This window comes from Dermacentor andersoni, chromosome 5 (genome assembly GCF_023375885.2).
Source record: "Dermacentor andersoni chromosome 5, qqDerAnde1_hic_scaffold, whole genome shotgun sequence".
Taxonomy (NCBI): Eukaryota; Metazoa; Arthropoda; class Arachnida; order Ixodida; family Ixodidae; genus Dermacentor; species Dermacentor andersoni.
The window spans coordinates 26236805-26261135 of NC_092818.1; the positions used below are offsets into that span (position 1 = coordinate 26236805).

At 47.7% G+C, this 24331-nt stretch overlaps 1 long non-coding RNA gene across 1 annotated transcript; it reads right to left on the reverse strand.

Annotated features, from left to right (window-relative positions):
* Positions 1-815: 815 nt before the first annotated feature.
* On the reverse strand, positions 816-2668 carry LOC140218325 (uncharacterized). The gene is made up of 2 exons (XR_011894592.1): positions 2537-2668; positions 816-1002 (listed from the first exon to the last, which is right to left on the reverse strand). It is a non-coding gene; the product is annotated as an uncharacterized lncRNA (long non-coding RNA).
* Positions 2669-24331: the final 21663 nt, after the last annotated feature.

The window sequence follows — 24331 nt, forward strand, 5'->3', positions numbered from 1 at the left end:
ATAAAGGTAACCTTCACTAACTTAGTGGTATAACAGAAGTTCATCAGTGACATTCAGCCCGCAGAATCTATGGAAGAGTATCTTTATCCAGGTGAAATATCAATCGCAGGTACTGATATAAAGCAGGAAACTTATTATACAAAAATTTCATGGGTTGAACAGCACATGGGAGGCATTACCGAATCGTGATTGCCACGTTACCGATATCCTTGAAAAATGTTTAGAATCGTTGCATTCTACCGGTTATGCAATATGGAACATAAACCTGGAGGTAAACAAGGAAACTTGAGAAGTCGAGGACTGTGCAGAAAGCGAAGTAACAAAAATTGTTTGAGATAGCATTAAGGCAGGAAGACAGTGGCGTAGTAAACCGTAGCAACTGATATGCTAGTTGAGATTAAGAAAAAAAATGGAATCGGTGGGCAGGCCATGCACATCTTCAATCACTTGTTGCCAATTTATAACAGGTGATTACATAAGCGTGACAGAATGGATGTCAAGGAGAGAGAACTGCAGCCAAGGATGGTAGAAAATTGCGTAATGGGACAAAAATATGATGTTTGTAGGCATAGGATGCAATCAGCTCGCATGAGACGGGATTGTAGGGAGCGCCATTGATTTTGAAGTGAACAAAAATAGGTTTGTGGTGCTGACAGTAGAGACTCGTGAAGGTTCGAGGACACGTCAGCTGTTGGCACAATAATAAACATTACAATTGGCTCTGAAAAATACAACCCGTTATGAAAAATAAAGCAATGTTGTCCCGACAAATTGTTTTATTATGCATACACTAAAGGCTTCCACAGTCAAGGGCAGTTAGTACCAATAGTGCAATGAGCATTTTTATTTGTAAATAATGGTTTATATGCGGTTGATTCATTCCAACAATCCACTTTTTTTGCAGCAAAACATTCTGCTGCTGGAGGCACTCAACCGCCTGGTGGCAGTAGGCGAGCGCCAGGCACATGCTCTTGAGAGTGTGGCAAGGTCCAGAGGGCTGCTCTGCAACAGTAGGATCAGTGCACTCACTGCTTTCCAGTCGAGCCCCCAGAACACACCTTATAAAGGAGATTTCAGTTTATTATTTTGTTTATTATTCAAGAGCACAAATAAAATTATTGCAGTAAACATTGTGCTGTGCATATTGGGACACTTGTAACATGCACTTGATGTCTCTTCAATATGGGCAAACACATAAGACAACCTGGACCGTGTAAATGAAAAAGACACTAATGCAGCATATACGTCATTGTGCTGTTTGTTCTTTCTATGTGCAAGAATACAGTGGGTATTGATTAGCCACAAGATGAACGGTGTGTGTATTTCACAATGAGAAGACAGGAAACGGCATGACCTTAATAATGCTATCACCTATAGACTGTGCACATGAATGCAACACTCCCCGATTTAAACGTGCCATTACATGCACGTTCGATACCACATATTCTTTAACAATGTCATATATTTGCATGTACTCATTTTCACACAGCTTAAGCGCATGCATAGCTCACTTGTGATGTATCCATTTCATAGGCCAAATAATTTGTACACTTTGTCCTTTTGTGTTGTATTAAAAGCGGCATCCTCTAGTCGGATACAGCTTCACAAGACAGGAGAGGCCCCGCTCAGATGACCAAAGCGCAGCAGCCGATTGCCTCCACGTCTAAAGAAATAGTCCCTCTCCAATGAGCGGGTATTAGTGCGTCCAGCGGCATGACGTCAGTGTAGTGTGTGTGCCCATTGGTGCAGGCTTGTGTTCACCTGCCGTTGAAGTGCAGATTCTGCGGCCTCCTAAAGTTGTATCAGACTATAGAATCACGTAATGCCTTGCACTGGTTGCATAAATTAAATTAAATTATGGGGTTTTACGTGCCAAAACCACTTTCTGATTATGAGGCACGCCGTAGTGGGGGACTCCGGAAATTTAGACCACCTGGGGTTCTTTAACGTGCACCTAAATCTAAGCACACGGGTGCTTTCGCATTTCGCCCCCATCGAAATGCGGCCGCCGTGGCCGGGATTCGATCCCGCGACCTCGTGCTCAGCAGCCCAACACCATAGCCACTGAGCAACCACGGCGGGTCACTGGTTGCATAGACTTTAGCAACTTGATAGCACACAATGATCAGGAACAGAAATCTATAAAGGCACCCAAGCAAAGCTGGCTGGCCACACTTCCTGTGAGGGGCTGTAAACAGTTCTCACCAAATATTCCCATGACATCCTTGAAAAAGAGGTGGTGTTGGGCACTTTAGAATCAAAAACAGATTACAGTGAATGTTGTGTACCACGTTAAATCAAACTGAGCTTGGTTATCTGCACAGCATGTAATGAAAGCTTGTGCTTCACATAGGAAACAAAGTGCTCTGTCCAGTACAACTGTCGAGTTTGCTGTGGCACCTATTATGTCATCAGTGTCAACATACAAATTTTCAAAGGCCATTCATTTCACCATTATTTTTGTATGATGGTTCTTTCAATCAGTGCTTGTATTACATGAGCAGGTGGATTTGAAAGCAAAGCTTTGTTTGCAAACCTTCAGACTTCCATAATTGTGTGGCAAGGCACTGGCATGGTGTCGAATAGCTCACACTTCCTCGGTCCTGCACCAAAGAGGCCCAATGCTCTATTTGAAGTTGGATCGCACAACAATTCGACGGCACACAAAGAAGAGTACCACACACAGCAGTGCGTTCTGCTGTGTGTATTTCTCTTCCTCAGTCCTGCACCAAAGAGGCCCAATGCTCTACTTGAAGTTGGACCGCGCAACAATTCGTTGGCACACAAAGAAGAGTAACACACACAGCAGAGCGTTCGGCTGCGTGTATTTCTCTTCTTTGTGTCCTGTCGAATTGTGGTGCAATTCAGCTACAAGCTTCTATACCGATACGAGTCTTCAACCTCACCAATTATCTAGTTATTAAGCCACAATGGCGCACATCTTTGAAATGTCCCAACACGAATTAGCTTTCCAACAAATCACCACAAGCATAAAATTTTGCTGCACAGGTGTATGCACGTGCCATATTCTGTACCACTCAACTCGCAGGAATCAAAGGGGCAAGCATTAACCAGCCTTACTGCTGCCGTTACCATCATCATCATGACACCAATAGAAAGACAGTGCTGCGTTTCAGTGACAGCGAGGCTTGAGGCTCACAATAAAAATAGCATTTACAAGACATGTTCAATGCCAAAATATGCTGCATATTGCTCATCCTACTTTCACATTGCGGCAAGCTTTTACATGTTTGAGCATGTCACAGTTTGTGTAATCATTGCTCTAAAGCTGTACAAAAGGTCTATTCGCTCTGCAATCTTTATTTTTATCATGGCGGGTTAAAGACCCACCTTTCATAGGCATCTGCACCACATTTCTCCCGATATGTAATTTTGCCTTGGTGGTTCACAACATCTTCACGCACACCGAGTTCTGCAGAGCATTGGATCTGCATTGTTCTACTGCTGAAGAATTGGAGCCCTATTATGAGACGAAAATATACGATTTGTCTATACAGAATAACGCTGCCCCCCCCCCCCCCAAAAGAAATACACTGAACCACTGGCACATGCACCAACAGTGAACACAGCAAACACTCTGAAGTATTTTCTTCATGCAAGCCAGCACACTAAGATTCTCAATGCATATTCATTTTGCCATAAAAGCATAGGCACAACCGGCTTGGCGCGACATCCGCATCTCGCACTGCAACAAATTGTGCAATGCCTTGCTGTTTCATAGTGTGGCCGATAGATGACGCATGACCAAAATTCAGCATTATGCATACTAAGTAACTTGTACTAAGTTCTAAGTAATCTCATAAAAAAAACCAAGTTCTTTATGAGATTAGCATTCACAGGGTACTTCACACAATTTGTGATATCCATTTATCTATTTATACTTCATTAACCTCTTTCCCCAAAAAAGTGAGCCATTTGGAAGGCACCCTGAGACAAGTAGAACAATCGGTAAAAAGTCAGCAACCAGCGAAAAAGTCAGTATCATAGGCTGCCGCATGTGTGACGTCGGAAACACAAAATTTAAGTCGGCTACAGAGAAGTGACAAATTTGGCAATATGGTGCGCCTAGACATTGCTTCAATGCTAATCACAGTAACGCTGACATTGAAGGCACCTTAATTCCTACGTACGTTGTGTCGACACACCCGACTACGTTCGTAATGTTTCCGCGAAGAAGCGTTTTTTTTATAAATGCCCGCTCAGCCGCAGTCTTCGGGAAAGGCAGCCACCGCTTCCGCACTGCCGCATCAATAAGCGCATCAGACATCTCTGACACAGAGGCTCACAATAGTTTGATGACGTCCAATGTAACGCTCGGCGCCGACGCTTCCCTGAAAACTCCCAGTCCCGTAGAAACGGAGGGCGCAGAGGACTTGCTCTTCAACGGTGAGCGAATGAAGCCCGCCACGCTGTCTCCACAGATGAGTCTTCGCCTAGCTCGTCACACAGCCAGCGCACTGATGTCTTCGACAGGCCAAAATGACGCTGAAACTCCACGGCGGTCATGTACGCGAACGGGTCCAGACGGTCATACTGACGCTTGCTGCCGCTGGCTGCAATAACACAGGCTGCTGCTGCCGCCGCCATGTTCCCGAGTTGAACTCGGAGGGGGTTTCGCGATGTACGAGTTTAGCACGAGTTCGCCTGTCAATCAAAGCCAGAGGTCACGCCCCGCGCGAGGCATGTAACTCTTGTGCGCGCACCCACCACGGTTGGGCCACGCCCAACTTATCTTTCGGCAACAGCGACGCGGTGCCGAGCTGAGAGGCATCAACAATATTCACCACCGACATAAAACACGCACAACACACTGTCATCGGTGATGTACTGCGCACTACTATCAAAAACAAAGCGTTGACTGTCGCTGGCTTCTCGGGCTGAGATGGCTCCACAGCACGGTTTCATTGCCTGCACTGTGGCGACGTAGCGCACAGTAAATAATTATCGGCACGTCACTGTAGCTGCTTGCAAGGCGTCGATGCGCCGAGGGTGACGACAATGCTGAGGAGTGCGTATCGCAGCAGTCGTTTGCGATGGCTGCTCTGGCATCGGTGATATATCGGAGCCACAACGTCGTAAACACGATCAGCGTCCGAGAATCGCTCGCTCTTCTAGACCCAGTGCAATGGCATTTCTTCATCACAAGCACTGCGCTCTCAACAGTTCCACCACCTTCCTCAGTTCGAAGTCTCGTTTCATAGCCGCACACAAGAGCCCTCACCTGCCAAAATGCGATTGCTGCGGTGTCGTTACGATATCCTTCTGCGATCGCTGCTGGCTCCAGCATAAGTAATCCGCAAGCACCTTGGTGCGCACAAAACACTCAAATACTGCGTACATGCGCTCAGAGGCACTTTCACTGGGCAAGCGATGACAAGCGATGAATTGTGTCGATGGGAAGCACGCACTTCTTCGCAATGCATCGCCGAGCCTTCGCGCACAAATATAAACTGGTACATTTTCACTAAACTGCGTCACTACGGGCACTACGGACCACCATTTTGCATCGACAGCCGTTGCTCCCGTATTTATGACTAGTGTAACGTTTTTAGTTCGTAAAGCGGGGGCCTTAAGGCGCCTGCGATGAACAGCCGTACCACGGCGCTGCGTTTCTATTCCCCTAATAGAGAAAGAGTGGTGATCACTGACATTATTGAGAATAGCACTGTAGCGCCCCTAGGCGACTTCTCACCGTATGAACTGCCTCGTGCGTGCGACCCGCTTCAATGTATCCGCTTCTAAGCTTTCGCCTCACTGTCGCCACTCGCGGCAAGAAGTGCAAAATTTAATAATTTGCTCGATCTCCGTTTGTCATCAGAAATTTCTAGCATTCAAAACGAAAAACAGACACTTAAAGAAATAAAAATGTTCGTTATTTTATTTGTTGTATTTTAACGTATTCGTTTGAGCGAAAGCGTAGGTGTAAGAATGCGCCGCATGTACCCTGTTCGCATTCGATCGAGGATATAAAGATAGTTTCCGAAAGAGGAGGCACGCCCTTGACGCGCCCGGGAAAGGCGTGGCAAGCGGCTCACGGCAAGTCTGCAGACAGACAGCGGGACAGTCACGGTATCGCTAAGTTGCGATAATCCGTTGATAACAATACGCGGCGCTGGCGAGTTTCGTTGCGCAGCCGTCTGCGCTTGAAACATGGAAGCAGCGTGCCGCGCAGGGTGCGCTCATGTTGTCATACGCGGCTTTTTGTCTACATATTTTTTTGCCTGCAGCCTTTGCGCGTTTCACGCTATCTCTGTTCACTGACTGCCGTCGAGCAAACTCGGGTAAAACTCGGGTGAACGAGAAACTCGGCGCATCCTGCATAGCACCCCAGGATCCAATATCTTTCGCGAAGTTGAGTCAGAGTGTCCCTTACTCCAGCGTGTGGTGCCCCGTAATAGAGAACCATCCTCCGTGGAAAAAACTTGGCACGCTCACGTGCCTCTCGCCGTCTGCGCAGATTTCAATACCGTTTCAATAACGATTTCAATAAGTCAGTATGGTAAGGTAGCTATCCTTGCTTATTTTCACTTCCTCCTCTTTTTCTTTGTCAGCCTTTCCTCTTCTTCTACCTTACTTCGAAATCTATCAACCGCTCATACGTGAACCCACTTCATGGGAAGAAATAGAAAGAAACGTTGTGGTATCGGCGAGACCAAATTGTGGAGGACCTAGAAGGCGTGCGTGTAACAGCCCGTTTGATGGAGCGGAAGGTGACATGCACTGAGCATTTTGGCATCTGTGAACTTCTCCGCCTCAGCTGAACGTCTGTAAATGAATGCTAATGTCCTTCATTACATAAGGGTAGCGAGGAACTGTCAGGGATACAAGTAAGAATAAAGGTTACAAAGCATAGCTGTAGGCTACATCCATGGCACACAGGTTATCTAAGGGACAACAGCAGTAGCAGCAGCAGCAAGCAAATCATGCTAAAGACACTTTTGAAGGTTAGTTCGCTTTCAATCTTATATCGCTCTACTAAATATTCTGTTTAGCCTATTATAAATGTAAGCTCTACATAACCCTTGACTACACAACTTTTACACTTCTCTACAAATCGTGAATTGTTTGCACTACGTAGACATCAACTGCCACAGAACGACCCTACAGCGATGGCATACAAAGTCAAAGGCAAAGACATCAGCACAGACGACTTCACCACAGACGCCGGCTGGACTATCGTGGCGGCACGCCCGTCAGTAATCAAGACTGCGTTGAGCTAGCCCAACCTCGCTAACCTCCAGCGAAAGGGAGGAAATACGAACGCAACCGTCTCAACAGCGAGAAATTCCGTGATCAAAGCAAGCAGGATGCCCGCGCTGCCCCAAGATGAGATCAAGATTGTGGTTCCCATACGTGGCAGAATCAACATAGCCAAGGTAGGCCAACTTATGGTCACCAAAGCAATTTGCATGGCTGCTTGCATCGAACCTAACTAGCGAAGCGAGGACACGAAATGTCCCAATTTGAAGCAAAACATAATGGTGGTCAGCACGCCGTCCGAAGCGAATGCAGCGAAATACCTCAGGATCCGCAACATTTCCATAGGTGAACAATTGTTTGAGAGCACTGCATATAGGATGGCGTCGCACGAAACGTGCAAAGGCATTATAAGAGGGTCCCGCTGGATGAGACGCAGGAGTCCATAAACCGCAAGATCGTCAACCCACGCAAGCCGCTCGCACTGGCACAATCAGGGAAACTGGCATCGCCTGCGACGGCTTTCGAGTCCCGAACTATGTCAGATACGACAACGCCCTGATGAAGTGTTCTCTTTACCGCAAGCAGATCGCCATGTGCCGTGTGTGCGGCAGACTCGGCCATCGTGCCGACGTATGCCCCTCGGCCGACGACGCCATTTGCAAAGGCTGTAGACTAGCTAACCCTAACGCAGACCATGTTTGCACCTCGATCAACTGTGCGCTCTGCGAGGGAAATCACGTTACGGCCTGCAAGGAATGTATGAACCGCTTCCAACTCCCGTACGTCGTCCGAAGAAAACTAGTTGAAAGAAGAATCGCAGAAAACGCAAGCAAAAGCACCACCAGATCAGGTCCAATCACCCTGGGTCACCAAGACTTTCCGCCGCTCAAGAGCGGCGAGAGTAGCACCATCAACAACAACGTGGCGGCCAACGCAGACGCTCGCTTGTCTGGCGAGCGGGAGCACTAGAGGTCAAGGAACCGCGGTCGCCCGTTGTCACGGTCCGGAGGGCGCTCCAGGAACCCGAGCCAGAGATCCACGTCAAGGATACGATTCGCCGCGAGCCCACCGGTTGGCCGTGATGACTGGTTGACCTGTGCCCAACGAGCTCAGCAGCAGCAGCAACAGGAGCGACAACAGCAGCAGCACCAACAGCAGGCCGCCAGCCAGGTGAGTCCGATGGCACGGCCAGAGCAAGTAGAAATAACAAATGCGATTAAAGGACTAGAACACGAAAACAAAGAGTTAAGGAAAACAATCACACAACTTGTCGAGGAAATCAGACAACTCAAAACGTCACTACCCTCCGACTCTAATCAAGCTGAAACCGCATCAGAACCCATGGTAGTGGAGGTACCGGTCGTGGATTCGACGCGCAATCCGCACAAGAGAAAAGCCGTGACAAACACACATCCCTCGAGCACGGACAGCGACATTAAAGAAGACAAGGAACTGCTCGGTGGCCTTGCAACTACCGCCGCGTCACCGAAGGACGGGCAAGACACACTTACGACCACAGTAGGGACCCTCAAGGAAGGTTACGACAGGATAACGCTACAAATCAATCACATGATGGATACGATCAACAGCCACGGGGCAAGGCTCAACGCGCTAGCGATTGCAGACCTTCCGTCTGTGATGTCACAACCTACTATCACCAAGCTACCTCGGACGTTGTCACTCGGTAGACAAAGCAACAACGTGGCATCACAAAGGCCACCCAACGCCAACAACAAAGGTGGCTGCGCTAATGGAACCGTTCCGCCTTTGGCAATGGAATTGTAGGGGCTACGTCCGCAAAAAGGCCCCTTGCAAGAGTACATTCGAGCCAAAAAAGACAAACCCCAAGTCATTCTCCTACAAGAGACAAATACCGCTACACCTTCGCTATCCGGCTATGACGTGACTGCTATGACACCGCAACACAAATGCAGAGGTATCGCCACGTTTGTCAGCAACAAGCTAGCCCCCACGACACAAAACATTTTATCCCGACCGCAGCAACTGCGAATTCATTCTCACGGAAGTCTTCCAAAGCCAAGAACGCCAAGAGCATATTCATCCTAAACGTTTACAGCAGCCCCAAGCACAGAGTACAAAAATTTAGGCAAATACTCCAGCTCGCCCACAACCATGCCGGCGACAACCCCATGATCGTGGCCGGGGACTTCAACGCACCTAACTCGGCCTGGGGATACGTCGCCAGCCGGGCCAAAGGCAAGGACTTACTAAACGACGCCGATGAACTTGACCTATAGCGCTCATCACGAACGCCGCATACCCCACAAGAATGGGTAACTCGGTCAACCGCGACACAACGCCGGATCTCACTTTCATTCACAGCGTTCCAAACTATCAGTGGAACAACCTCTTCGAGGATCTGGGCAGCGATCATCACATTGTTGAGACAACGATTGACGCCTCATCCAGAGAACCCAGAAAAATGACGTACGTCGACTGGGACAAGTTCCACGAGTTAAGACACGAACGCCGCACAGGCAAAGAATCAATGAAACAATGGACGTCGCAACTAAAGGCCGACATTAAGGCGGCCACGAAAGAAACAGAGACAGACCTCCCCGTACATGGACAGCCGACTGGCTCACATGCTCGAAGCCAAACAATCGCTCACCAGGAGATGGAAAGAACAAAGACACAATTGACGGCTGAGGAAAAGAATTTCTTCCCTCAACCGGCTGATTGCAGAATATTGCACGCAACTATCTAACCAGCAATGGAACGGAGTGTGCGACGCCGTGGACGGCCGCATCAACAGCGGGACTACGTGGCACCTGCTCAAACACCTTTTAGACAGAACCAGAACCAAAGCGAACCAGGGTCGCACGCTGAACAGGATCATGCACGAGGATCTCAAGATTACCACGGAAAATGACGTCATTGACCGTCTCGCCGACTAGTACATCCCGCTGGCCAAACATGTTAGAGGCACGACCGCCGAAGCATATCGCGGCAAGGCCAACCCAGAGCTAGATCGGGACTTCTCAACCGAAGAGATACGCGCGGCGCTTCAAACACTAAACAGCAAAGTCAGTGCCGGGGCCGGACGGCGCAACTAACAAGGCACTAAGAAACCTAGACGACACCTCAATCGAAACCCTCACAGAGGAAATCAACAAAATCTGGAGGGACGTAGCACTACCTGAAGACTGGAAAACGGCCCTCATCGTGCTTATCTCAAAGCCTAGCAAGGCACCCCACATCAATAACCTCAGACCGATTTCGCTTACGTCTTGCGTCGGCAAGGTAGCCGAGCACGCGGTCCTAAACAGGCTCTCGAAACATCTAGAAGAAAAAGATGTCTACCCCGCAACAATGATCGGCTTTAGAACCGGGCTATCCACCCAAGATGCCATGAAGCTCATCAAACATGAGATCATTGACGCAGACACGAGAGACGCGAGAGTAATCTTAGGGCTAGACTTCGAAAAGGCCTTCGATAATTTATCATATGACTACGTATTCGACACGGTCTCTAACCTCGACCTCGGCACTAGACTCTACGCTTACGACGACAGAACGGCCACCTTCCGTCTAGGGGAAATCAAGTCCCAGAAATACAAACTGGGCAGCAAGAGCACCCGGCAAGGTTTTGTCATCTCTCCGACGCTTTTCGACCTTGCGCTAGCCGGCCTAGGCAATAGACTGGATCAAATCCAAAACGTCAAATACACCATATACGCAGATTACGTAACGCTCTGGATCCGCGGAGGTAGCCTGGGATCAATTAAGAACGCTCTACAGCAAGTGATTGACGCGATCGAGGAATACCTCACTCCCACGGGCCAAGCCATTGGCCAAACCGTGTGATGCGGAAGCAGGCGCTCCGCTTTTGTATATTTCTCTTCTTTCCAGCGCTGTATCAGCACGTTCCGACCGCCATTCCCGACCCAGGGCGACGAAAGTACGCGCAACCGCGTTGATCGAGTACGTTAGTGGAACAATAAAACCTCATATGGAGGAGAACTGTAACGCCTTGCCGTTACGCGTTCGGTTGCCGCAACCGACAAGGCGAGCGGAAAAGGCTTTTTTGCTGACCATCCGGCGAGCGCAAATAACAAAGAAGAAAATCGTGAATGCACAACGTCGGCCGGGCTGACTTCACTAAGGTTGCAAAGGAACGCGCGCTTTTTAAGTGGCACGATTCTTCATTACCTCTTTTGAACCAAGTTGACGCCTTCCTTTAAAAAAGTGCTTGCGTATGTGTCCATGCTGCGCGTGGATTTTAGCGTGTTTAGGCCGACCTTTTCTGAATGTGTTCGCTTTGTTTTATAGGAGTTTTGGTTTGCCGCGAAAGTACTGGCATCCGCAGCAGGCGTGCGACATAAAAGCGACGTTATTCAGGCAATTTTCTTTTGGGCTCCACCAGGAATTGGCACATTCTCGACGCTTTTGCAAGTCTGACTGAGGCCTACGAATGCTGTCCCATAGTTGCAATGTACACGCCCACATGTATTGATTTGGTTTGTGGTGTTTAACGTTTTTAATGTCCCGAAGTGACTAAGGCTATGGGGGAGGTCTTAGTCTTAGGGGAGGGCTTCCGATAACTTTATTTAGGTAACCAGCGAATGTAAATTTACCTTCGATAAATTCCTCGTTGGCGTTCCGTAATTCTCTTCGTACGGGCGCGGTAGCGCTGCGTCAGAAGTTGGTGCGTGACCGTATTTCTTTAATAGAATTTATTTAGTAGTTGTAACAACGTGTTATGTTGAAGAGCGATCCGCCGGCTGCCATCTTCTATTCCTTTCGGAGCATGGCGCTCTCCGGCTATTTGGAAAAAAATGCACTTTCTTCTTCATAATAACGCATCGCGGACGCATCGGCGTCAATTTGAAGAGGTGAGTTTTGATGGTTTTATGACGTCGCGTTAAAGCCAGGGGAATTCGGCGCAGCCGAAAGCTTTTCACGAATAGCTGAGGGCTACTTGCGAAAAAGCCCTCGAATCAGAAACAAATATCTTCTGTTTGGTTGAACCATGCATACTCAGCGTGTACTCGCCATATTAGAAGTTTTTGCGGATTTTGTGACGTCGTCTGGCATACAGGAAAAGTGGGGGTGGCCCGAAAAATGTTTTACTAATCCTGGAGGGCTGATTGCAGAGCTCGAATAGAAAACAGTTTGAAATAGCTTAACGTTATAAGACCCTTGGCTGCAGTTAGGCAGAAACAACTGTCGTTTTAATATAGAGCCAACATTAGCAACGACAGATTTGCACTTCCAAGCGGTTGCTAATTCATGCAAGAAGCAAGGTTATTTAGTTAAAATCACGTTTGGCATCGCTGATGCCTGAGCGCCTGGGGGAATAATCATTTAGCACTTCCTATATTTCTAGCCCTACAATTTCGCTCTCTCTCTCTCTCTATATATATATATATATTTATATGTGTATATAGATATATATATATATATAGCCCTACGAGAAAAAACTCGCTGTTTCGCCCAAAATGCGCAGCATCGATTGCGAGAGCAAATTAGTAAACGGCTATACGAAGTAAGGAGAGTGGTTATATCGGCCGTATAACCTGATAAAGGTTCGCTTAATGCTAAATTAACAAGCATAGTGCCATGCCCATAGAGGCGAATATAAACACATCTCACTCGATGAGCGCGGACACTCGCTATGAAAAAGCTCGCATGAGCAAACTGACCTTTCTGCTGCTATCTCTCTTCAAAGCACTGGCGACAACACAGCGTCTACGAAGCTATCAATCCTCGGTGCGCTAAGACTAGGTCCCCATCGCAGATCAGGGAAAGTGGAGGATGCGCGGAGGGGAAACTGCCTGAGTAGGCACCGAGTTGACGGCAGCCACGACTTCCGCCGCCCCGTGGGCGATCTCGTCTGCGCTTCCGTCAGCTGCTGAGATCTCTGGCAGCGCTGGCACCGTGGGCTGATGCCCACGGTGCCAGCGTGTTTGACGGGGATCACTGCTCCCACGAGGCGCGATGGCGAGCGGCTACGAGTAAGGCTCGATGCGACGCTTCCTTGGCTGTTGTCACCGCTAACACTGATGACACGATATCCCCGCGACGAGGGACTGGTCTCGTCGGCAGTGGAAATAAAACGTGAGAAGAAAAGCGCAGCGCCGCACAACACGGGCTGTGCGGCCACGATGGCTAGCATATAGCGCCAGAGCAACGCGCGTCGTCTGTATTGAGACAGAGCATGCTACTTACAGCGTTCTGTTCCTAATATAAAGCGTGTACCTATGTAATCATATTACAAAATATTTACACGCGAAATGAAAACAGCTATAGTGCTGCGCTCCAACTTCACGTTAGGGAGTATTTAATCGCCGGTGAATTTTTTCACCGGCTTTCCAGTACGCCACCCTAGCCTCAGCCTATCTGCCTCGCGCGAACTAGATTACATTCGATTCGTGGCTTCTGTTCACACTGCAGTATTTCGACATATTGACTGAACAGCTTGGTGTCTCATGAAAAAAAAATTCCTTCCACCACAACCTGCACACTTAGTGAAAAGACATAATGGGATGCACTTCAACGAAAGGAGCTTTCCTAGCGACGTATAATTATATTCTCAAGGCTGCCGTCAATTGCGTCTGTGCAGGGGCGCACAGATTTCATTTCTTTTCATCAACGCTTATAATACATAAGCGAAGTTGTACACATGATGGCTACGTGCATTGCCAAGCTAGAAAAAAGTAGATATTATGTTCCCTAGTATGTTTATTTTATTTATTTTATTGTACCCTCAAGGCAGAAGCATCAGAGAGGGGATTAGTTATGAAACATATAAGCAGTTAAATAACAAAGCAGCAAAGGTAATGAATTATTAGAGCGAAATTGATTAGTTAATTGTATCTGGGAGCAATGATGTCTGATAAGGCAGAACGAAACTGAGTTGTCCATAGCTGCGCCAGGAAAGTGGTTCCACTCCTGAAAGGTCCTAGGAATAAATTATTCGTGAGAGGTTCAGGTGTGGCATTGAATTATTCCAACTTTACGGCTATGATCGATGCAAAAGAAAACGTAGGTAGGAGATGATATGATGAATATCTCGTCTTGACCGTCAAATATCGAGATTGAAGAATTCAGCCAAGCTGAAAAATCTTGCTTGAATGCGGATGTTAAAAAACGAATAATTTAGCCTTTTCAAGTAGTCTTAATCCATGCTTTTTTGTTGTTCTTTTCTTTTTTCCTTCTTGGCGGAAAATTTCAGTGGGAGTTGAAGAACCTATGTTTTTGTTCTTCCTTCGCACGGTTAGGAGAGAACTCAATTAACGAAGGCACGGGTGTTTTCATTGCGGGCAGTGTGCGCGCCCTGAGCAGCCCCTAGGTCCTTTTGTTCTTAATGAACTCCGCAACAAAAAAAGAAAAGTTACGCTCACCTTTGAGACCGTCAGAAGAGGGGAAGAAATAATGACGAACTGATGGTATTTGCAAGTCCTGTTGCCACGAGTAAAACTATAGACGTGTTATAGAATCCTACGTACCAATGGCTGTGTTACCTGAATTGCGTATGTTAAAGCGGAAATAGCATTTGTACCACGACTGACAGATGTTAAAATATGAATAACTTGGGCGATAATGAAGCTGGCCGAACATCGCACTGCTTCTAGGTAGCGTAAGGTGCTACGAGCAAAGTGCTGGGGAAAGTCGGCCGGTATGAGTGCAGTCTGACACGGCCCCTCAAAGCGTGAGCTCTCACGATTAAAGAACACGAGACAGTCGCACGCGGCGCACACGCCTAGTGCTTCAGAGAGCTGGCTACATTTGGCACTAGAGTAGCATGCGTGCTTCAGCGAACGCTACTGAAGGACTTTCCACTATATTTTATGGCATAACATTTCTGCGCGTTAGCAGCGACAATGGAGTACCATACGACTTGACAATGCTGACTGGCCTGTGTATGGAGCGTCCGCGTGGCGGGGTTTCATAGCGACGCTAGAGCGCGAGACGCCCGGATGTTGTCCGAGCGGATCACCCTTTTTTGTAGAAATGCAATTACTGCTAGAATGTGTTCCTGGGTGGCTGTCGAGGTTAGAACCCTTGACAACGCTCAGATAACTTTGAAGAACACTGCCAGCCCAGCTGGACTGCCGCTTCAAACTACAAAATGACTTCATGTTTGTTGAGCAATTTTTGTTTTGGCTTTTTGGTTAACGTGTGTTTCACTGTAGCCGACAATTAAAAAAATAAACCGATCGTGGTTTAGTCGTTAGAGCACCGGGTTGCTTGTTCCATGGCAGAAGTTCCATTCTAGCACAGGTCACGCATTATTTTCTTTCCATTAAAGCGAGACAGGAACCTACCTAATTACCGCAAAGTACCAAGAATAATACAAGGAATGATTCGTATTAATAAAAAAGAAACGCGACCGTGGCTTAATTGTTATAACACCGGCTTCTGTTCTCGACGCTAAATGTTCGACTCCCATATCGGTCACACATTTTTCCTTAAGCGAGGTGAGACAGTATGCTTAACAACCGTTAGGTGCCAAGAATGAGGTAATAAAGTTTTGACTTAAGCTATAACAACTTGCTTTTATACGGTGGCGTCAACATTGTTGAAGCGGCAGTATTATCTAGCATTCCTGGCTACCACGTATTGCCTGCGAAACCACAATAATGCTTTTTTTTTGCTATTGCATTGCAACAGCACCGCTGTTTACGCAGCAAGGTAATGCAGCGCCGCAGCGTTCCGAGCGGCTACCCTGACAAAACGAGGAGTGGCGCCTCATCGCTTGAGCTGCCGCAGTTTCACCAGCCGAGCGGTCCGAACAATCGAGCAGTTTCTCTCTCGAGTGCAGAATTTTAGAACCACTCCCTTTACCGTCGTTGTAATTATTTTTCTCAGGACCAGCTGTGAAGTTTGTGACTCGTGTTTGTGCATGAAAAGCGGTGCGCAACTCCCGTCTTTTTGCTAGCGCAAGTAGTCACTGCCACTTTGACACCTCTCGTGTTTAATTACTTGAAACGCGTTTCATGAAGGATGCGACCAATTCCGCTAAAAAGGCACTTCTTTGTATAGGATCTTTCATATTGTTTAAGAGGCATGTTTACCGCTGCGTATGTTTCTTTTATTGCTTTAGCTATGAGGTTTTCCGAAGCCGTCGAGAATTGCTTTGGTAACGTTTTCTTGACCGGTGATCCTTAGGATGACAAGTTGCCGGCGTTGAAAGGAGGTTGAAGCTGGTGAAGTTCCCGCATTCTTTGTCTTAACACCTTGCGCTGCTATTTTTTTATCAGCTTGTAGCCACTTTCTTCGATGTGCATTGTTTCTGCTTCCTTTTCCGTGTGTTACACTTTTCAATGTTAACAAAATCCAGAGGAGGAATTGATGGCAAAACCTTCAGTGCGCACATCTGTCATCTGTGCTGACCCTCCGCTTTTGCTAGCTGCCTCGCTTGTGTTGCGCTGTGTGTTCGCCTGTGAACGAAACTGCTCTTTCTTTAAGCCTTGGCGCGTGATAGTTTGGGCACCCTGTATAATTCACTCAGTAAATGAAATGAGGCGAAGCAGGATTCACCCGAAACCAGAATCAACAGCAGTCATCTGCAGCAGTGCTTAATACTCGGACTCACAAAAAAGAAAAGAAAGGAGAGAGAAAGAGAGAGAGGGGAGCAGCAGTTTCACCGGAAAGGTGAAGCAGTATTAGTGAAAGCCAAGTGTACGACAATTGCACGAAGAAAGATTACGCCACCGAGAGACGCCAGATTCTTGGTGGTGCTAGAGGACTCAGGCTACGAAATTGAACTGTCTCCTTTGAGGTCTTGTAAATTCTCATATAAGGCCATCCCTTTGGTGAACAATTATTCGAGGTCATACGGAGTTTCTTCAAGTGCAAGATTGTGTGTGCGTGCGCGTGTGCGTGCGTGCGCGCGTGTGCACGTGTGCGCGTGCGTGCGCGTGTGCGCGTGCGTGCGCGTGTGCGCGTGCGTGCACGTGTGCGCGCGCGTGTGCGCGTGCGTGCGCGTGTGCGCGTGCGTGCGTGCGTGCGCGTGCGTGCGTGCGTGCGCGCGTGCGTGCGTGCGTGCGCGCGTGCGTGCGTGCGTGCGCGCGTGCGTGCGTGCGTGCGTGCGCGCGCGCGTGCGTGCGTGCGCGCGCGCGTGCGTGCGTGCGTGCGTGCGTGCGCGCGCGCGTGCGTGCGTGCGCGCGCGCGTGCGTGCGCGCGTGCGTGCGCGTGTGCGTGTGCGTGTGCGCGTGCGTGCGTGTGCGTGTGCGCGTGCGTGTGCGTGTGCGCGTGCGCGTGCGCGTGCGCGTGCGTGCGCGTGCGTGCGCGTGCGTGCGCGTGCGTGCGCGTGCGTGCGCGTGCGTGCGCGTGCGTGCGTGCGTGCGTGCGCGCGTGCGTGCGCGCGTGCGTGTGCGTGCGTGCGTGCGTGTGCGTGCGTGCGTGCGTGTGTGCGTGTGCGTGTGTGCGTGTGCGTGTGCGCGCGTGCGTGTGCGTGCGTGTGCGTGCGCGCGTGTGCGTGCGCGCGCGTGTGTGCGCGCGCGCGTGTGCGCGCGCGCGTGTGCGCGCGCGTGTGTGTGCGCGCGTGTGTGTGCGCGCGTGTGTGCGCGCGCGTGTGTGCGCGCGCGTGTGTGCGCGCGCGTGTGTGTGCGCGCGTGTGTGTGTGCGCGTGTGTGTGTGTGCGCGTGTGTGTGCGTGCGCGTGTGTGTGCGTGCGCGTGTGTGTGCGTGCGCGTGTGTGTGCGTGCGCGTGTGTGTGCGTGCGCGTGTGTGTTTTCAGTTATCTTTAGCTTGAGTTTCAAAATATACCGATGCACTCCAAGACGAACGCGACCAAATGCATGTTGCTCACATTGGTATGTAGTGTGTCACGCTATTTCTTTTATTCTGTTTGATTAGATAATTACTCGAGATTAATTAACCAACTTCTGAAGCAACGAAGTTACACAAAATATTCCAAGTAGAAAGTTACAGAGCGCTTTCCAAACGTTCCATTAGGCAGTTATGTAAGTAATTACCTAATTAGCACTTATTCGATTCCTGGTACAACTTTACCTAAAATGCATTCAGTACTCCATTCTTTCAACGCTAAGTGGTACTTCCTTTGCAAATTTTGAGAAGGCTGTTGTTACATACGAGTCACCAACTGGACAAGACAACAGCCTCCTGAAAACTTGGAAAATATGCGACACTTCCTCTTGTTCGTGGTTTGCACGTGCAACACCTTCAGTTAGGTTTAAGGTATGACAAGGAAAACAGAGAAGAGAATTTCACTTACGACCTGCCAGAACTATGTTAATACAAGTGAAATGCTTGAAAGCTTTAGACTGGGTGGGACGAATATGCTGCAGTGCTTATTGCCAAGTCATATTGAAAACCAAAACGTTCGCTAAAAAGGTTTGCTTCAATTAACATGCGCTTTTCACATGCCTATCATTTTTGCAATCAGAAGACCTGCTGAAGGAGCTAGCTCAGCAGCCTCTTTTCTCACACTAGGAACGAGGAGGATTCTCTTTGGTAACTAAAGCTTGTAAAAGACAGCTTTCTTTTTTTAAATTTGTGTTAATCAAAACGCCACCACCACGATGGTCATCGAACCCACGACCTCGAGCTCAGCAGCACAACGCCATAGCTGCTGGTCTACCGCAGCGAGTCGGTACAGGTGTCCTTCTCTTCAAAAGAGACCTATATTTATTTACCTCTCCACTGGTCGGAGCTATCGTTCATTGGACATTGTATATATTGTGGTTTGTGTCACACCCAGAGTTAAAAGGACTACCCGCACATTGTGGATGCGTCTGTGCCAATGCTTCCGAGATATATAGGAAAGTTAATGAAACGTTGAAATGTATAAATAAATGCCAGCCTCATTACAGCTTCCTCGCATATCTCCGCAAATATTTATAGTAGTGGTCAAGCACGGCTGATGTATCGCAATATTCTGGACATACCACATACTCCAGGCCATCTGGTCGATGTCTCAGAAGCAGCTTGCATGCTCGGACGCCAAGGCCACCCAGCATGAAACATCTTGTAGTTTGAATTTGAGCAATGTGCCTTTAGATGCATGTAGTTCAATATTGGCGACGGAAAGCAAGAGCCCGAAGACTCAGCAAAGTGCTCAAAGACGCTGAACATGTGGCTTATGTTGATGCTGCAAAGTATCCGTCCCAACCAGCCATGCTTCTTGCAGCTATTACGGTTACAAAAATGGATATGACAAGAACTAGCTCCATACGTACCAAACACCCAGAAGAAGGGGAAGAGGCTGCTTTAGCATACGCATCAAGCAATGCATCATGCATTGTCACCAATTCCAAAGCAGCCGTAATTAATTACACCAAGGGTCTTGTATCACCTCAAGCATACCAAATTCTCATTGGAACACATCCTACCCGCAGAAGAACTGTTTCCTCAACAACGCTGTGCACTACGCTGCACCAGCAAGTATCAACCGGGAGTGTCACTTACGTCGGTCATCTCTCTGGACAATAAATCCCCGACGACACCCAAACAGAACTACGGCCCCGAGAACCAGAACCAGATCAAGAAATAACACCTTCCCAATTGACCACTTACGGAGAAATCGTCGAATACTACCGAAGTACTCGCTATAGATATGCTCCTCCTGACAAATCATTAAACAACCACCAAGCAACTACGTGAATACTTCTACAAAGAAGCACCTTCCCTACGCCGCTACTCATGCACCGAATACACTCCGAAGCATACTCATCGCACTTTAACACATGCAATACACCACGCACAGACCTCCATCACATTATATGGGCATGCCCATCAGCTCCAAACAATATCAGACACAGCATAAGCCACAGTGCTAAAATAAAAACCCCTGAGCAGTGGGAGGCTATACAGAAGACCAGTTCTGGGCTGTCCGGCAGGCAGAGGACGCCGCTATGGTTCAAGGCCTGGCCTGCGTCTGACGAAAAGGGGAGATTTACGGGGCTAGCTTCCCAGCCTCTCCGTCCCTCTTTCGAAACGAGTAGGAACTTTCAATGCAGATCTTTTATGTCTCTCTCTCTCTCTCTCTCTCTCTCTCTCTATATATATATATATATATATATATATATAGTTGGAGAAGTATGGGAGAGGCCTTTGCCCTGCAGTGGGCATAACCAGGCTGATGATGATATATATATCTCTCAAAATTGGCCTCATAAACTTATCTCACAGCCATAAAGCCTTATATTCATGCAGCTGAGTCATTCACTGCCAACTGTCCCAGCCATGCCCTCGACTATATCCGATTTGTTCCAAAAAATGTAGAAAATTGCTATGAGCGAGAAACCCTTTCCCCCAAATAGTTTTCTTGAAACTTTCGTACGTTGGAGCGCCATGTAAATTTTTCAAACAATGACAAAACGAGGCGAGAGATGAAAACTTGCCAAAAACCGAGCATTTTCCTAATTCTCACAAAATTTACATTATAGTACTTTGCATAAAAAAGATATTGACTGTGAGCGTGGACAATAAGTCAAACCACTATAATGTGCTGCCGAACCACGTCTTTTGTTTCCTAATTCGCACACACTGAACCGGCATTATCACTTTGGCAGTGTGTGCTGCTATCCGGTTGTATTTACAGCCATATAAAGTGGTGTGGTGAAGCCCAAGTTACCGCAAAATTTTGCGAAATTTCGCAATTTTGCAAAATTGCTTTTTGATATCTTTCTGTACAATTTGTAAATGTCTCTTGATGACATCCAATATTTTCCATATTTTTACAAGGACAGCCGCAATGTTTGCTGGATGCGTGAGCATGGGCAGAAATGGTGTGTTCGCCAAGTTCAGCCTGGTTTTGCGGTGCTGTGGCGCAACATTCGCCAAAAATAAAAGGAAAGTATAAAATCAGGTGAGTTGGTACAGGTTCATCATATTGAACTGTAACGCAAAAAGAAAAAACGCTTAACAGAAGAAGAGGTACACACACAAAATCACTGCGCATTGGCTACCTAATTTTATTAGGAAATCAAGAGCTTTAATAAACAGAAGACGTACACTGGTACGCACAGAAGAAATATTTCAATAATACAAGAAATTATAAAATTAAAAGAAAACAAGCAATATAATATAATATATAATATGAATGAATAAAGCCTTTTTTTTTAAGGAAGGGGACGGCTCTAGGCCGCTGATGGGGATTAGGAGGGAAGGGAATGTGGGTACCCAGACTTTTGGCTGAAACACTTCATCTCAGTCTGGGATCTTCCGCTTTATGCAGGCTCAGGTGCATGTTCAGGTCCGCCGCTCTCACATGGGCTGATCGACCCCTTCTACGCTACTCGAAACAGGCCACTTTGTCTGCTAAATGTCGCAATGGCTTTCTGTGTTTCCGGGTTAGTTTGTATTGCAATTCCTAGTGTTCTAATGTCTCCGTGTAGTAGATGCTGGATGTTGGATCTCCCTTGTGAAAAAGCAGCACAACTCCAAATGAGGTGTTGCAAGTCTGCTCTGCATGACTCCTGGCAATGTGTACATCGGGTGTAAGCCTTCGCAATCATAGCTTGTCTGGGTTGGTGCCATTTCTCAAGTATGTGTGGTGTGTATGCAGCGTTGGCCGTAACCTTATTCAAGAAAACCTCTTCCATGCGGGTAAGCCCGCCCTTGTCAAACACATGTACTGGTGTAGCTTCTAATAATCTCCGCTTACTGTCTGCTTTTATTTTAGTACGAATGTAATGCATCAGTGCTCTGCTAGGAGAGCCTGCGGCAAATATCTTTAGGTATGGATTTTGGTCCGCGGGGTTTGGCGAGGAAATGGAGTGTGGGGAGCTGTACGCGTAATCAAGCCCACCCGCTTGCGCGGCAGCTGCGTGAGCGGCTGCGTTTCCCCCATCCGTGCCGGTGTGCCCCGGTGTCCATAGGATTTCAACATTTGTCCCATTGTCCTGTATTCTCTTTAGCTTTTTTCTGGTGTCGTTGGCCACCGCATCATCTGTCGTAGGCCCCGTTAATTCGGCCACTGCTTCGTACGAATCGGTAAGGATCCGATAATTATTTCGCACACTCTGCTCTACAATGTCTCCCATGTCAATGGGAATGGTGTTGACCGCTCCCCATATTGCTAAGAGCTCAGCGTGCAAGGTTGCACCCCCAGGAAGCTGACATGTGTGATAGCCATTGTGTTGGGGTGCAGATGTGCTAACCCAGGCCATGCTTGCTATGTCGTTTGTGATTGCAGCGTCCATGTAGATGTCAGTGGTGTGCTGCGGCGTGCTTAATCCCAATCTCTTTTCAAATATATAATATAAAAAATAGTATTTATTCGTTTTCAGTTTCATTCAATCACTTTTGGGGGCGGGGCGGCGAGAGATATGCCCTGCACATGCGTGTGCACGTCTGGTATTTATTAATGCTCTTGATCTCATAATAAAAGTTCATTTGTGAATGCGTAGCGATCGTGTGTGTGCCTCCTCATCTCCTGTGCTCCGCTTGTTTTTGCTCTGGAGTCCTAATTCTCAAAAGTCTCATTTGCGCTGATAATATTCGTTGTGCACATTCGTGGGAAAGCATTTCTGGGTTAACTAATAACTATCTTTTGCAAACAGTTCCTGAGAAAAGTTATATTTTGAAATGTTCAGGCGCAGTTAAGAGAAAGAAAATAATAAAAGCATGCCTGAACTATTATAATAAAAACAATTAAACACACTACCTAATTTATACATATTGTTACCATAAAGCTAATTCTAAATTTTCTGTATGCTTTATTTACGCCTGCTTTCGCACCGTATGAAAAAATTCAAATGCTCTAAAATGCTCACAAAATTTCACCAAAGTTATTTCCGGGGGGCGTTTTTGCAGCCAAAGTGATTAAGCTATTTTTTAAACAAAATCAGAGATGGTCGAGCGTGTGGCTGGGAAAGCATGAAATAACCAAGCTAATGTTATACTACCGATCACGTCTTCATTGAACTGAGCCGTTCAAATTCACAGGCGCATTTGTTCTCATGATGCACTTGAACATGTGCCTACGGAATGTACTAGGGACGCGACAGTCAAGGCAGCGCAGGATTACGGAAACGTGCAAAATGAGATTCTTGATGCATGTTACGAGCACAATCGAAACGTGCACAAATAGAACGCGTAGACAGCACAGGCGCTGAACCGGAAGTGAAAATTACTAAACACATGGGTACCCAAGCAAGAACCATAAAACACCATTTTTACGATGCATGTGTGCCACTCATCCTCTGAATGAAATACTCCGTTACTTTCGCACGCAAGCGTAACTGGCCATCTAGCGCAATTGGCGAATGTATGTTCGAAGACGCGAAGGCAGCGGAGGAGGAAGGCGCTGGAGGGGAAGAGAATCGCACGCCGGATGAAGTGCGAAGGAGCTTCCCCTGAAACTTCGTAAAGTAGCGCCACGCTTTGAAGAAGGCCGCCTCCTCCTCGCGCGCTCTGGCCCACGGCGCGTTGCTATTGGCCTAATAGCATAACGTGGGCCCTCGCCCCGTGCTCCAGCCCCATTTTTGCTCGAGAAGCGTCTACGGAGTGGCGAGGGGCGCATGTTGGCGCCGTTTCTACGCTTGCACGGTGTACGCGGCGCCACGGTCGAGGAGGGAGCGTGAGAGCGAGGAGAAACGAGGAGGAGTGAAGGCGGAGGAGGAGAGTGTCGCTACTTTACGAAGCTTGAGGGGACACTAAAGCGAAACAATAAATCAGTTTAGACTAATGAAGCGTTGTTTGAAAACCCTGCAGGCAGTCATTTAAAAAAAAAACAGTTTGATTATTAGATGAGAAAATGAAAGTCCAAGTGTCAGTATTTGAATTTCGCGCCGAAACCGCAGCGCCGGTACGTCAGCGTGACGTCAGGGATTCCAAAGTATGTTTTCGCATTTGGGCCACGTTGGCTGCATAAAGGTGCCCGAAACTTGCCATGTTTCATATTTGGTCCTTTAGAACACCATGTAGTCAATCTGTACCGCTATATATAATTAGTAGGCCTTAGAAGATGCCATCAAAATACAGGACGTCACAGCCCCCAGGCGCGGGAACTTAAGTAGGCGTCGCCACCCGTATTTCGTTCTCGCGCTTTTTCTAGCTTACCAAACGTCTTATCGTTGTAAGAGTGGTCATTTTGGTGTTGTAGAACGGTAATTTACTGATGTAGAAGAAATCACATTTCACTTCAGTGTCCCTTTAAGGGGCTTTATGAGCGC